Consider the following 14,871-nt stretch of genomic DNA (forward strand, 5'->3'; position numbering starts at 1 on the left):
TTTTGGACTGTTTATCTCCTAGGATCAAACGCTGCTTGAAGGATTGGATGGAATCAGTAGCACTTCATCATCTGCTAATTCTTCAATAGTATGCTATATATTTAGTGAGCCTATTAGTTTAGTCTGTTAGAGCATAAAGTTAAAAACGCAAAGGACATACTTTCAATCAGTCTCCAAGCCAATACTTGATGCTCCTTTAATGTTGAAAATAGATGTATTTTGTTCTGTATCATGTTTACCTCTATATTTCCTTTGCGCAGAAGCTGATAGAATGATTAGATGAATCAATTGAATATAGGTGATGAATATTTATTTATTACTAAACCACGTGGAAAAAACTTTACTGGTTCAAAATTCTAACACTAAGTATGGAAATCTCTTTTGTATTGCAATTTTGTTTGAAGTCATATTAGTTTCTTCATGTTGATAATATGAAACTATAATTTATATTAAACAGCTGAAATTAAGGTTTCCAAATCTCCTGGTTTAACTATCATTAGCACTGCTTCCTGAGCTGATCCTACATAAAATGTGAAAAATGGCCTGTTAGCTCAGTTGGTTAGAGCGTGGTGCTTATAACGACAAAGTCACAGGTTCGATCCCTGTACAGGCCATTTTTAATTGTTTGAAAAAAGATGAATTTTTCTTGTGTCTCATTTTGGACTGTTTATCTCCTTGGATCAAACGCTGCTTGAAGGATTGGATGAATACATTTGATATAATTGTAGAATTAATTACTATTCTTAAAGCGCCTGGAATATCTATTAATGGTTCTAAGTTCTAACGCCAAGTAACTAAATCTCTTATTTATTGCAATTTATTGAGATCATTTTTGTTTAGTCTTGTTGATAATATATAATGATACTATGAATGTAAACAGCTGAATATAAGCTTTCCAACTATCCCGGATTAACAATCAGTAGGACTTCATCATCTGCTTCATCTTAAATAGTATGCTATATATTTAGTGAAACTATTAGTTTAGTCTGTTAGAGCATGAAGTTAAAAACGGCAAGGACATACTTTCAATCAGTCTCCAAGCCAATACTTGATGCTCCTTTAATGATGAAAACAGATGTATTTTCTTCTGTATCATGTTTACCTCTATATTTCCTTTGCGCAGAAGCTGATAGAATGATTAGATGAATCAATTGAATATAGGTGATGAATATTTATTTATTGCTAAACCACATGGAAAAACCTTACTGGTTCAAAATTCTAACACTAAGTATGGAAATCCATTTTGTATTGCAATTTCTTTGAAGTCATATTAGTTTCTTCATGTTGATAATATGAAACTATAATTCATATTAAACAGCTGAAATTAAGCTTTCCAAATCTCCCGGTTTAAATATCATTAGCACTGCTTCCTGTGCTGGTCTTCCAGAAGATGTGCACAATGGCCTGTTAGCTCAGTTGGTTAGAGCGTGGTGCTAATAACGCCAAGGTCACAGGTTCGATCCCTGTACAGGCCGAGTTTAATTATTTGAAAAAAGATGAGTTTTTCTTGTGTCTCATTTTGGAATGTTTATCTCCTTGGATCAAAATGCTGCTTGAAGGATTGGATGAATACATTTGATATAATTGTAGAATTAATTACTATTCTTAAAGCGCCTGGAATATCTATTAATGGTTCTGAGTTCTAACGCCAAGTAACTAAATCTCTTATTTATTGCACTTTATTGAGATCATTTTTGTTTTGTCTTGTTGATAATATATAAAGATACTATGGATGTAAACAGCTGAATATAAGCTTTCCAACTATCCCGGATTAACAATCAGTAGGACTTCATCATCTGCTTCATCTTCAATAGTATGCTATATATTTAGTGAGACTATTAGTTTAGTCTGTTAGAGCATGAAGTTAAAAACGCCAAGGACATACTTTCAATCAGTCTCCAAGCCAATACTTGATGCTCCTTTAATGTTGAAAATAGATGTATTTTCTACTGTATCATGTTTATCTCTATATTTCCTTTGAGGAGAAGCTGATAAAATGATGAGATGAATCAATTCAATATAGGTGATGAATATTTATTTATTGCTTAACCGCACGGAAAAAACTTTAATGGTTCTAAGTTCTAACACTAAGTATGAAAATCTCTTTTGTATTGTACTTTTTTTGAAGTCATATTAGTTTCTTCACGTTGATAATATATAACTATAACTTCATGGTAAGCTGCTGAAATTAAGCTTTCCAAATCTCCTGGGTTAACTATCATTTGCCCTTCTTCAAATGCTGGACCTCCAGATTGTTGTGCAAAATGGCGTGTTAGCTCGGATGGTTAGAGCGTTGTACTAATAACGCCAAGGTCACAGGTTTGATCCCTTTACAGGCCAAGTTTAAATGTTTGAAAAAAGATGAATTTTTCTTGTGTCTCATTTTGGACTGTTTATCTCCTTGGATCAAACGCTGCTTGAAGGATTGGATGAATACATTTGATATATTTGTAGAATTAATTACTATTCTTAAAGCACCTGGAATATCTATTAATGGTTCTGAGTTCTAACGCCAAGTAACTAAATCTCTTATTTATTGCAATTTATTGAGATCATTTTTGTTTAGTCTTGTTGATAATATATAAAGATACTATGAATGTAAACAACTGAATATAAGCTTTCCAACTATCCCGGATTAACAATCAGTAGGACTTCATCATATGCTTCATCTTCAATAGTATGCTATATATTTAGTGAGACTATTAGTTTAGTCTGTTAGAGCATGAAGTTAAAAACGCCAATGACATACTTTCAATCAGTCTCCAAGCCAATACTTGATGCTCCTTTAATGATGAAAATAGATGTATTTTCTTCTGTATCATGTTTACCTCTATATGTCCTTTGCGCAGAAGCTGATAGAATGATTAGATGAATCAATTGAATATAGGTGATGAATATTTATTTATTGCTAAACCACGTGGAAAAAACGTTATTTCAAAATTCTGACACTAAGTATGAAAATCTCTTTTGTATTGCAATTTTTTTGAAGTCACATTAGTTTCTTAATGTTGATAATATGAAACTATAATTCATATTAAACAGCTGAAATTAAGCTTTCCAAATCTCCCGGTTTAACTATCATTAGCACTGCTTCCTGTGCTGGTCCTCCAAAAGATGTTAAAAATGGCCTGTTAGCTCAGTTGGTTAGAGCGTGGTGCTAATAACGCCAAGGTCACAGGTTTGATCCCTGGACAGGACAAGTTTAATTGTATGAAAAAAGATGCATTTTTCTTGTGTCTCATTTTGGACTGTTTATCTCCTTGGATCAAACGCTGCTTGAAGGATTGGATGGAATCAGTAGCATTTCATCATCTGCTAATTCTTCAATAGTATGCCATATATTTAGTGAGCCTATTAGTTTAGTCTGTTGGAGCATGAAGTTAAAAACGCAAAGGACATACTTTCAATCAGTCTCCAAGCCAATACTTGATGCTCCTTTAATGTTGAAAATAGATGTATTTTCTTCTGTATCATGTTTACCTCTATATTTCCTTTGCGCAGAAGCTGATAGAATGATTAGATGAATCAATTGAATATAGGTGATGAATAATTATTTATTGCTAAACCACGTGGAAAAAACGTTACTGGTTCAAAATTCTAACACTAAGTATGGAAATCTCTTTTGTATTGCTATTTTTTTGAAGTCATATTAGTTTCTTCATGTTGATAATATGAAACTATAATTCATATTAAACAGCTGAAATTAAGCTTTGCAAATCTCCCGGTTTAACTATCATTAGCACTGCTTCCTGTGCTGGTCCTCCAGAAGCTGTGCAAAATGGCCTGTTAGCTCAGTTGGTTAGAGCGTTGTGCTAATAACGCCAATGTCACAGGTTCGATCCCTGTACAGGCCAAGTTTAAATATTTGAAAAAAGATGAGTTTTTCTTGTGTCTCATTTTGGACTGTTTATCTCCATGGATCAAACGCTGCTTGAAGGATTGGATGAATACATTTGATATAATTGTAGAATTAATTACTATTCTTAAAGCGCCTGGAATATCTATGAATGGTTCTGAGTTCTAACGCCAAGTAACTAAATCTCTTATTTATTGCAATTTATTGAGATCATTTTTGTTTAGTCTTGTTGATAATATATAAAGATACTATGGATGTAAACAGCTGAATATAGCTTTCCAACTATCCCGAATTAACAATCAGTAGATCTTCATCATCTGCTTCATCTTCAATAGTCTGCTATATATTTAGTGAGACTATTAGTTTAGTCTGTTACAGCATTAAGTTAAAAACGCCAAGGACATACTTTCAATCAGTCGCCAAGCCAATACTTGATGCTCTTTTAATGTTGAAAATAGATGTATTTTTTTCTGTATCATGTTTACCTCTATATTTCCTTTGCGCAGAAGCTGATAGAATGATTAGATGAATCAATTGAATATAGGTGATGAATATTTATTTATTGCTAAACCACGTGGAAAAAACGTTACTGGTTCTAAATTCTAACACTAAGTATGGAAATCTCTTTTGTATTGCAATTGTTTTGAAGTCATATTAGTTTCTTCATGTTGATAATATGACACTATAATTCATATTAAACAGCTGAAATTAAGCTTTCCAAATCTCCTGGTTTAACTATCATTAGCACTGCTTCCTGTGCTGGACCACTCACAGATGTGCAAAATGGCCTGTTAGCTCAGTTGGTTAGAGCATGGTGCTAATAACGCCAAGGTCACAGGTTCAATCCCTGTACAGGCCAAGTTTAATTGTTCGAAAAAAGATGAATATTTCTTGTGTCTCATTTTGGACTGTTTATCTCCTTGGATCGAACGCTGCTTGAAGGATTGGATGGAATCAGTAGCATTTCATCATCTGCTAATTCTTCAATAGTATGCTATATATTTAGTGAGCCTATTAGTTTAGTTTGTTAGAGCATGTAGTTAAAGACGCAAAGGAAATACTTTCAATGAGTCTCCAATCCAATATTTGATGCTCCTTTAATGTTGAAAATAGATGTATTTTCTTCTGTATCATGTTTACCTCTATATGTCCTTTGCGCAGAAGCTGATAGAATGATTAGATGAATCAATTGAATATAGGTGATGAATATTTATTTATTGCTAAACCACGTAGAAAAAACGTTATTGGTTCAAAATTCTAACACTAAGTATGGTAATCTTTTTTGTATTGCAATTTTTTTGAAGTCATATTAGTTTCTTCATGTTGATAATATGAAACTATAATTCATATTAAACAGCTGAAATAAAGCATTCCAAATCTCCCGGTTTAACTATCATTAGCACTGCGTCCTGTGCTGGTCCTCGTGAAGATGTGCAAAATCGCCTGATAGCTCAGTTGGTTAAAACGTGGTGCTAATAACGCCAGGGTCACAGGTTTGATCACTGTGTAGGAGAGTAGGGTCTGCTAACCTATGGTCACCCCAAATTTTTGCATTTTGCTTCACTGTTTTATGACTTAATGTGGCTGTGGGCCTGCTAATCAGATCCACAGCCTGCTGTTCTCTCTCTAAATTAATGCCAATGCACATTAGGTGCATTACGAAATTGAAACTGATTCACCTTATTGGCCCCTGTAACAGTGTACCCCAGGTACCCAGGGCATAGGTGCTTCCAAGGCCTACCAAGGGCTGCAGCAGGTATTATGCCACCCCTGGCCTGGCCTCCATATTTGACACAACTGGCTGATCACTCAGCTGGGGTAAGTCGGTGTAATCACCCCTTACTTATGTATAGTATGTCTATATCTAACCTAAAATGGACACATATGTTCCTATCAGCCACTCCTATGGAAGGCCTCATCATTCCTGGAGGCAGCGTGCTTGGAAATATGTGAGATGGTGCTCTAGCATGAGCTGAGCCTGTCTGCAGCTTTCGGAACCACGTCCTTTAGCTGTTCCATGATACTGCCATACCATATACTCTTAAGTGCATTATGAACCTTGCGGTTAAATGCTATCTTTGGTTTGGCTTTATCAAAACATGTCGAGTAAGGTGTCATACGAATTGGAATACTACCCCCTCGCCAGTTCAGGTGACGGGGGTAGCATTCCACCCTTCTAGAGGGACACGACATGTACATAACCTGAAACCCGGGTAAAGTTAAACATGAGCCTCAGCATCACAAAATGGATGCTGCCACCACAGACAAAAGTCTGACCTCCTGCTGCTGGGAGTCCTTCCAGCGAGGGAGGCTTGGACAAAGGGTTTCCTGCCTTAGGAGGTGCTAGCACCACCCCAGACAGGATTTTGTGTATTGGGTAGGACAGGGCTGAATAGAATGAGACATGGCTGGGGCACACAAGGTGTCCCTCTGCATATGCCAGTTCAAACCGGTGCTGGGGCTCTCCAGTCCCAGTCTTGGCGCGAATCTGGACAAAGGAAAGGGGGTGTAACCACCCCCCTTCCTGGTCCCACCCAGAGGAGGGACCTAGCAGGTAATCCGGCCCCTAGATTTGGAATAAGAGTAGGAGCTGTGTCCCAAGACTTCAGATCATCCTGAACTCGACTTGAAACTAAGAAGAAAACTGGACTTCGACATTCTGCTGCACAAAAGAGTGAAGAGAATCTTCCTTGTGGACAAGGAGTGACCACCCTGTGAATACAGGCAAAAACCAGCAACTCAATGTCTGCTTTGCTGCCGCCTCCCGCTGGAGCCCGAGCCCAGAGCCCAACAAGACCTGGATTCCCAGACATCTCACAGCCCGATCCACAGTCCCTGAAAAGAAGAGACCCGTGGAGGCACAGAGAGACGTGGGACCGGCCATCTTGAAAGACCCCTGAGAAGCTGACTGCGCAGCATCCGAGGCACTCTCGATGCTGTGCTTTTGGGTTTGAGAAGCCCCACCACCGAGCAGCATCTGCATCAAAGACCTGCCCCCCAGCATCTCCACGATCTGCGTGGAGCCCTTTTGCCCTTTGCCACTTGACGCATCATCCCGGTCGCTAGCCCATTGGCTGGTGGCCACCTTGGCAACGAAATCTACAAACAACACTTCTGGTCTGGTTGCACTAGACTGGCCCTCGCTCCCCTGAAAAGGAGCACCCGCTCTGACCTTGCTGGTCCGAGTAACAAGCATTCTTCATTTCCTGCATGGCTTGCATTAGCCAAGGCCTGTGTGCTCCAATCAAGTTGCCAACACTGCCATCAGCTAGAGCCTTTGTGGGACAGCTCGTGATTGACTCCTGGATGTCCTCGATGTCTTCGTGTCCACGTGGCTGCGGAGACAAGCTACACCTCTTCACCTGTTGGCACCCGACATCGCTTGGTTCCATCCTGGTTCCACGGTAGTCACTGGCTAGTGACTTTGAACATTGTCCCCTCTGCTTTCAGGTCTTCACCTCTTCAGATCCATCCTTGGATCCACCGGAACTCTCCTCGACGACCCACCTGCAGCATCTTCATCTCCAGGCACCATCGACCTGCGTGACGAAACCCGACACTACTTGGCACCTGTGCACCCGCTTCCTGTGGGTGAAGTAACTCAGCAACGCCGGTGTTCCTACACTGGTACACACTTCTAGTGCCTAGATCTAAAGTTTTGTCCTTCTAGGTCAGTCAGAAGGTTCCTAAAACAGTAACTCTATAACTTTTATGCACCATTGACATTGCATTGGTGCATGCGTGTGCTTTAAGCGCTGCACCCAAGTCCCGCGGGCCTTTCCCGACTTCTTCACTGTTAGTCCCGAACAGCTCCAGCGATTTCCCAGGCCCTAGGCCTATTTCCTTTTCGATTAGTGGTCCTTATACCACTATTTTAGTATATGGTTTAGGTGGCACCTAGGGCTCATCCATATTGTGCAACTTTTGTATATTTAAACTGTGTTTTGTTTTATCGCATTTGCTTCTGTGCTCATAAAGGTATAGGGGATATTTGTAGTAAATAAATATATATATATATTTTCAATATATATCTGTGTGGTGTCCTTTCATTTGGTCTTCAAGGGGATTGTGTATGGTAAAACAGCTTGCTTTACATGCCTTTACAGAGTTTAGCCTAGGACTGCTTTGTCCATGCTACCACTAGGATAGCTGGTCTATAAGGTTGACTTACAACCAATCATCATAAGGGTTGCTTGGCATGGTACAAGGTGATCACTAGAACTAGTGAGCAGCATATACCAGGCCAACTTCTCACATTGGTGGCAGCGGTGGGATTTGAGCTTGCTGTTGTTTTACCATTACAATCTTTGAGAGTATCATTTGAAAGATCATACAGGTACCTGTTAGGTACATGTAAAACAAGACTAGTATACTTAAGTTCTACTGAACTTAGTTGTTGTAGAGGATAGGGAGTAGCACACCCTGACTATAACTACTAGATAGGTTTAGTAGGAAAACACCAGTGTAGGTAGATTGCAACATATCCACCCACACTAGAGCAATGTCTGGAGCAGAGGGGTCCACTGGACCTGTCCCTGTTGAGAGTGACCCTCCAAAGGCACCATCCAAATTTGCTATGTTAAACTTTAAAGAAATGAGGCAGCTGTGTACCTTAAGAGGTCTCAAGACGGGTCCAACCCCTACCACAGTACACCTCAGAGAGCTTTTAGACCAGTCTGAAGCTCTAAAGACCTCCCATCCTGACCCCAAAATGTCTGGAGAAGGAGGCTCTCCCTCTGAAGATGATAACACTGATGCCCCTGTCCCTGTCGTCCAGATAGATGAGGAAGACCAGAACACTGGAGATACTCAGCCTGAGGACGAGGAAGAGGAAGAGGAGGAAGAAAGTGATTCTGATGATGGTAAAAATAGCCAGTTGCTAGTCAGCAGGCTTAATCAGGCTAACTTAAGCCTATTTGGGACTGAAAGTGGGTCCAACCCATTCAGACCCCCAAGTAGACTTAACCAGGAGCAAAGGAGGAGGAGGAATCACCCAGGTGAATCCAACACCTCCCAAGCTTCTAGAGGTTCTCATGGTCACTCCAGAAGGGGGATGACTAGCCCTCAAAGAAGGGAACATGAGGCCAAAATGAGAGAGGCTGAGCTTAGGATACAGAAGCAAGAACTAGAAGTTGCCCTGGCCAAAGAGAAACTTGCTAGTGCAAGACAGCCTAGAGAGAGGGGATTAGGATCCACTGGTGGCAGCACTATCCCTAAGGATAAAGACAGGTCCTATGACAATAGAAACCTGAGTAAGATTGTGCCCCCCTACAAAGCTGGGGATGATATCCACAAATGGATGACTGCCCTTGAGAGAGCCTGCAGAGTACAGCAGATGCCTCAGGAGCAGTGGGCAGCAATCTTGTGGCTCTCCATTGAAGGTAGAGGCCGAGACTGACTCCTCACAGTTAGTGATGGGTATTCTAGAAACTACCTGGTCCTGAAGAGTGCTCTGATAGATAGGTTAGGCCTAACCACTGAACAGTACAGGTTAATGTTCAGAGAAACCCAGACGACACAGACTCAGGACTGGTCTGAATTTGTTGAATGTGCCACTAAGGCTCTGGAGGGCTGGTTGCTGGGAAGTAAGGTTGCAGACTATGAAGGATTGTACAATTTACTTATGAGAGAACAAATTTTAAATAATTGTCAGAACCAGCAGTTGCATCAACATTTGGTTGACTCAGATCTGACCTCTCCCCAAGAATTGGGAAAGAGGGCAGACAAATGGGTTAGAACCAGAGTTAAGCAAAAGAACCAGAACCAGAACCAGGGTGGTGACCAAAAGAAAACAGACCAGAAGGGTGGGGAGCAGAAAGCTAAAGACCAGAAGTCTTCAACAGGGCCCCAAACTAACACTGAGGGTGGGTCCCAAACTTCCAAGAAGAAGTAGAAAGAAGGTCAAAGAAAACCCTGGTGTAGTACTTGTAAAAACACCTCTCACTGGACCAGTGAGTGTAAAAAGGGTGGAGCCCCCAACACTGCAGCCCCTAAGGTACCTGCACCCACTAGTACAGGTAGCAGTGTTGGTCCACAAACTAAGGGGGTAGTAGGTATCACCTTGGGAACCGAGGGAGAGTCTGGCCTAGTCGGAACCCCTACACAGGCTGTTCTGATTTGTGATGTGGAAATAGATTTGTCCACTACTGTCAGTCCCAGTAATCTGGGCAAGTACAGGCAGACACCTTTGATTAATGAAAAAGTGGCTCAAGCATACAGGGACACATGTGCCAGTGTCACTATGGTGACACCTAACTTTATGGACCCTGGACAATACATACCAGGTGATAATTACCTGGTGGCCAATGCCAGCAATGTCACTACTACACATAGTGTGGCAATTGTTAATTTCTCCTGGGGAGGGGTAACTGGCCTAAAAAGAGTTGTGGTTAGTGCTGATCTCCAAGTTGAATGTTTGTTGGGCAATGACCTGGAGAGCTCTTTATGGTCAGTAGTTGAGTACAGGACTCATGCAGAGATGTTAGGGATATCATCACATGTCCTTGCTGTGACCAGGTCACAGGCCAAAAAGTGCCTCTCTGAACCTCAGGTCTTGGGTCCTGGAACAATGGACCAAGCACCTTCCAAGAAGAAGACCAGGAGGGTAAAGGGTGTGCCTTCCCAACTGCCTACAGGTGAGGATCAGCCTTCACAGGAAGATGATCTGGAGACCCCTGAAGGAACTGTCCCTGAAGAACTTGAACCTGATCAGGTTGAGTTTCTGGGGACAGGGGGACCTTCTAGGGCAGACTTGGGGCATGTTCAGTTAACCTGTCCTTCTCTTGAACCCCTCAGACAGCAGGCTGCTGCTGAGGCAGCTGGGAATGCTCAAGGTACCCATAAAGTGTATTGGGATGATGGGCTCCTTTATTCAGAGGGTAGAGACCCCAAGCCTGGTACAACCAGGAGGTTGGTTATACCTCTGCAATTTAGGGGCTTCCTTCTAACCTTGGCCCATGATATTCCCTTAGCAGGACACTTAGGCCAGAATAAGACTTGGGACAGGCTTGTCCCACACTTTCACTGGCCTCACATGTCTGAAGATACAATGGAGTTTTGTCGCTCCTGTGTAACCTGCCAAGCCAGTGGCAAAGCAGGTGGAACAACAAAGGCCCCCCTGATACCACTACCTGTGGTGGGGGTCCCCTTTGAAAGAGTGGGGATTGATATTGTAGGTCCAATGGATCCCCCTACAGCATCTGGGCACAGATTCATACTGGTGGTGGTGGACCATGCCACCAGGTACCCAGAGGCAATTGCCCTTAGGACCACTACAGCTCCTGTTGTGGCCAGGGCCTTACTTGGAGTTTTCTCCAGAGTGGGGTTTCCTAAGGAGGTAGTATCTGATAGAGATGCCAACTTCATGCATGTCAGGATACTTAACAGCTATGTGGAAGGAATGTGGTGTCAACTACAAGTTCACCACGCCTTATCATCCACAATGCAATGGACTTGTTGAAAGGTTCAACAAGACCCTAAAGGGTATGATCAAAGGATTACCAGAAAAGCTCAGACGAAGATGGGACATCCTTCTACCCTGCCTACTGTTTGCTTACAGAGAGGTCCCACAAAAGGGGGTTGGCTTCAGCCCCTTTGAATTGTTGTTTGGGCACCCTGTAAGAGGACCCCTGTGTTTAGTGAGGGAAGGATGGGAGTTACCTCTCAGAAAACCCAAACAAGACATAGTGGACTATGTACTTGGTCTCCGCTCCAGGATGGCTTAGTATATGGAGAAGGCATCCAAAAACCTTGAGGCCAGCCAAGAATTACAGGAAGCTTGGCATGACCAAAAGGCTGTCTTGACTGAGTACCAGCCTGGACAGAGAGTATGGGTGTTGGAGCCAGTGGCCCCAGCAGCACTCCAAGACAAATGGTCTGGACCCCATACTATCATTGAAAAGAAGGGAGAGATCACCTACTTGGTGGACCTAGGAACTCCCAGGAGCCCCACACAGGGAGCTCTATGTTAACAGATTGAAGGCATATGTTGACAGGGCAGACATGGGCTTGCACATGGCTACAGATGAGGGGCAGGAGGAAGAGAGTGACCCTCTCCCAGACCTGCTGACTCAGAACCCTGAGGATGGCTCAGGTAATGGTGTGGCCTTAGATGGCAGCCTCACTGAACCTCAGCAAAATGACTGTAGACAAGTTTTGCAGTCATATAGACATATGTTCTCATTGACACCCAGTCAGACTAACTGGTGTACCCATGTGGTGGACACTGGTGACAGTCTTCCGGTGAAAAACAAGATTTACAGGCAACCTGACCATGTCAGGGACTGTATAAAGACTGAGGTGCAACAGATGCTGGAATTAGGTGTTATTGAGCCTTCAGAGAGCCCCTGGGCTAGCCCAGTGGTTCTGGTCCCCAAACCTCACACCAAAGATGGTAAGAGAGAGATGAGGTTCTGTGTGGATTACAGAGGACTCAATGCTGTCACCAGTCCAGGACAGATGCACACCCTATTCCAAGGGCAGATGAGCTCATAGACAAATTGGCTTCTGCCAAGTATTTGAGCACATTTGACTTGACAGCTGGCTATTGGCAAATCAGGTTAGCTGAGGAGTCTAAAGCCAAAACTGCATTTTCTACCCCAGGTGGGCATTACCAGTTTGTGGCGATGCCCTTTGGTTTGAAAAATGCCCCTGCCACCTTCCAAAGGTTGGTGAATCAAGTCCTTACTGGGTTGGATGACTTTTGCGCAGCATATCTGGATGATATTGCTGTCTTCAGCTCCACCTGGGAGGATCACCTGGTCCACCTGAAGGAAATGCTAGAGGATCTGCAAAAGGCAGGCCTCACTATCAAGGCAACAAAGTGCCAGATAGGGCAGAGTAAAGTTGTATACTTGGGCCACCTTGTAGGTGGAGGCCAAGTTCAACCACTGGAGAGTAAGATCCAGACCATAAAGGACTGGTCCCCTCCAACTACCCAGACTCAGGTCAGAGCTTTCTTGGGCCTGACTGGGTACTACAGGAAGTTTGTTAAGAACTATGGGTCCATTGTGACTCCTCTTAATGATCTGATATCCAAGAAGACGCCCAAAAAGGTTCAGTGGACAGTAAACTGTCAAAAGGCATTTGATGACCTGAAGAAGGCCATGTGCTCTGCACCTATTTTTTATTTATTTATTTATTTTAGCGATTTCTAAAGCGCCTGGTGACCCAAGGGCATCCCCGCGCTATGTAGCTTGAAGTCCTATTGAGAGGGAAGGCGGTCGAAGGGAGTTATTTGGGAAACAGATGGGTCTTTAGTTTTTTGCGGAAAGCAAGGTAGTTGGATTCCAGTCTGAGGGCGCGAGGGAGTGCGTTCCAGCCCTTAGCCGCCTGAACGGAGAATTGTCGACCTCCTGTGCGGGCTTTTTTGAATCTGGGGATGCAGACTAGATTCTCATTTTGAGATCGTAGTGATCTAGTTGCTGTATAAGGTGTGATCATTTTACTGAGGATCGCTGGACCAGATCCGTTGTAAAGCTTGTGTGTTGTACACATTGCTTTAAAGTGCACCCTTTGGCGCACGGGGAGCCAATGCAGGGTTTTGAGGGCTGGCTTGGCAGATATTCTGGAGGGGGTGTTGGTAATCAGGCGTGCTGCCGCGTTCTGTTATGTTATGTTATGTTAAATTAGCTCTTCTATAGCGCACGGCTACTCGGAGGAGTGTCCCGGCGCTTTGGCGAAGAGTGAAACAAGGTTAGGTACAGCATAACAGTGATCCAGAGAAGACACAGATTACAGAGTGAAAAGCCAGGTCTTTAACTCCTTTCTAAAGGCTAACAGATTGGTCGTCAGTCTTAAGAATCGAGGGAGATCGTTCCAGCACCGAGGCGCAAGGTACCGAAAAGAGCGACCTCCAATTCGAGAGCGCCTAATGGAAGGAACCACCGCTTTGGCCTCGAAGGCAGACCTGAGAGCTCTTCTGGGGACATAGAAGGCTATCCGCTTACGGAGATAGTGAGGACCAATTCCATGGAGCGCCTTAAAAGCCAGAGTCAAGGTTTTAAACGTGACTCTCTTGGCCATCGGAAGCCAATGGAGTTGCTCCAAAAGCTCCGAGGCCCGCGCCCTCCGGGGAAGTCCAAAGATAGCTCTGGCCGCCGAGTTCTGCACCACCTGCAGACGGGCCATCAAATATTTAGGAAGGCCCAAATAAAGCGCGTTCACGTAATCGAGGCGTGATCCTATCAAGGCCTGCACCGTTATTCTTTTGTGATGAAAGGACAGCAAAGGGAGAAATTTTCGTAGCATCCTGAGGATGCCGAAACATTTCCCCGTCAGCCCAATGATCTGAGGTCTCAGGGAAAGGTCGACATCGCACACGAAGCCAAGATTCTTTGCCTTTACTGCAACCGTGGAAGGAGGGGACATATCACACGGCCACCATGACTTCCAGGCCGGGTCGGGAGAGCAGCCGAAGAAGAGCAACTCGGATTTGTCTGAGTTGCACTTCAGACTATGTCCCTGAAACCACTCAAAAACGGCTTCCAGACATTCCCGAATCCGCCCGCCGTCGAAATCCTCCCCCTTGCCACATGAAAAAAGAAGCTGCGTATCATCCGCGTAGGAGATGATCTGGGCACCAAAAGACTCCGCCACCGCCGCAAGAGGGGCCATATAGATATTAAAAAGGGTGGGGCTCAGGATGGACCCCTGAGGAACCCCCACCTCGAGCGGCGGCATTTCGGCGGAGAACGGCGGTGCCCAGACCACTTGCCGGCGGTTGGTCAGGAACGACTTAAACCAATCCAACACCGTCCCACGAAAGCCTATCTCCCAGAGTCTTAAAAGGAGACCGGCGTGGGGCACGGTGTCGAAAGCCGCCGACAAGTCCAGCATGACCAAGATGGCTTTTCCCCCTCCATCCAATATCTCGCGAATAGCATCAGTGATCTCAAGAAGAGCCGTCTCCGTGCTAAAATTAGCACGGAAGCCCGACTGAGAGTCGTGCAGAATGTTGTTACTCTCTATAAAGGTGGAAATAGAGAGGTGCACGTGCTTCTCGATCACTTTAGCCA

General features: G+C 43.6%; 4 non-coding genes across 4 annotated transcripts; all 4 read left to right on the forward strand.

Moving 5' to 3' along the window:
* Positions 1-540: 540 nt before the first annotated feature.
* TRNAI-UAU (transfer RNA isoleucine (anticodon UAU)) lies at positions 541-614 on the forward strand. The gene has a single exon. It is a non-coding gene; the product is annotated as a tRNA-Ile (tRNA).
* Positions 615-1,401: 787 nt separating this feature from the next.
* TRNAI-AAU (transfer RNA isoleucine (anticodon AAU)) lies at positions 1,402-1,475 on the forward strand. Its single transcript has one exon. It is a non-coding gene; the product is annotated as a tRNA-Ile (tRNA).
* A 2,305-nt stretch (positions 1,476-3,780) lies between these two features.
* TRNAI-AAU (transfer RNA isoleucine (anticodon AAU)) lies at positions 3,781-3,854 on the forward strand. The gene has a single exon. It is a non-coding gene; the product is annotated as a tRNA-Ile (tRNA).
* A 787-nt stretch (positions 3,855-4,641) lies between these two features.
* TRNAI-AAU (transfer RNA isoleucine (anticodon AAU)) lies at positions 4,642-4,715 on the forward strand. The gene has a single exon. It is a non-coding gene; the product is annotated as a tRNA-Ile (tRNA).
* Positions 4,716-14,871: the final 10,156 nt, after the last annotated feature.

The sequence above is a fragment of the Lissotriton helveticus genome, chromosome 4_1 (assembly GCF_964261635.1).
Source record: "Lissotriton helveticus chromosome 4_1, aLisHel1.1, whole genome shotgun sequence".
Classification (NCBI taxonomy): domain Eukaryota; kingdom Metazoa; phylum Chordata; class Amphibia; order Caudata; family Salamandridae; genus Lissotriton; species Lissotriton helveticus.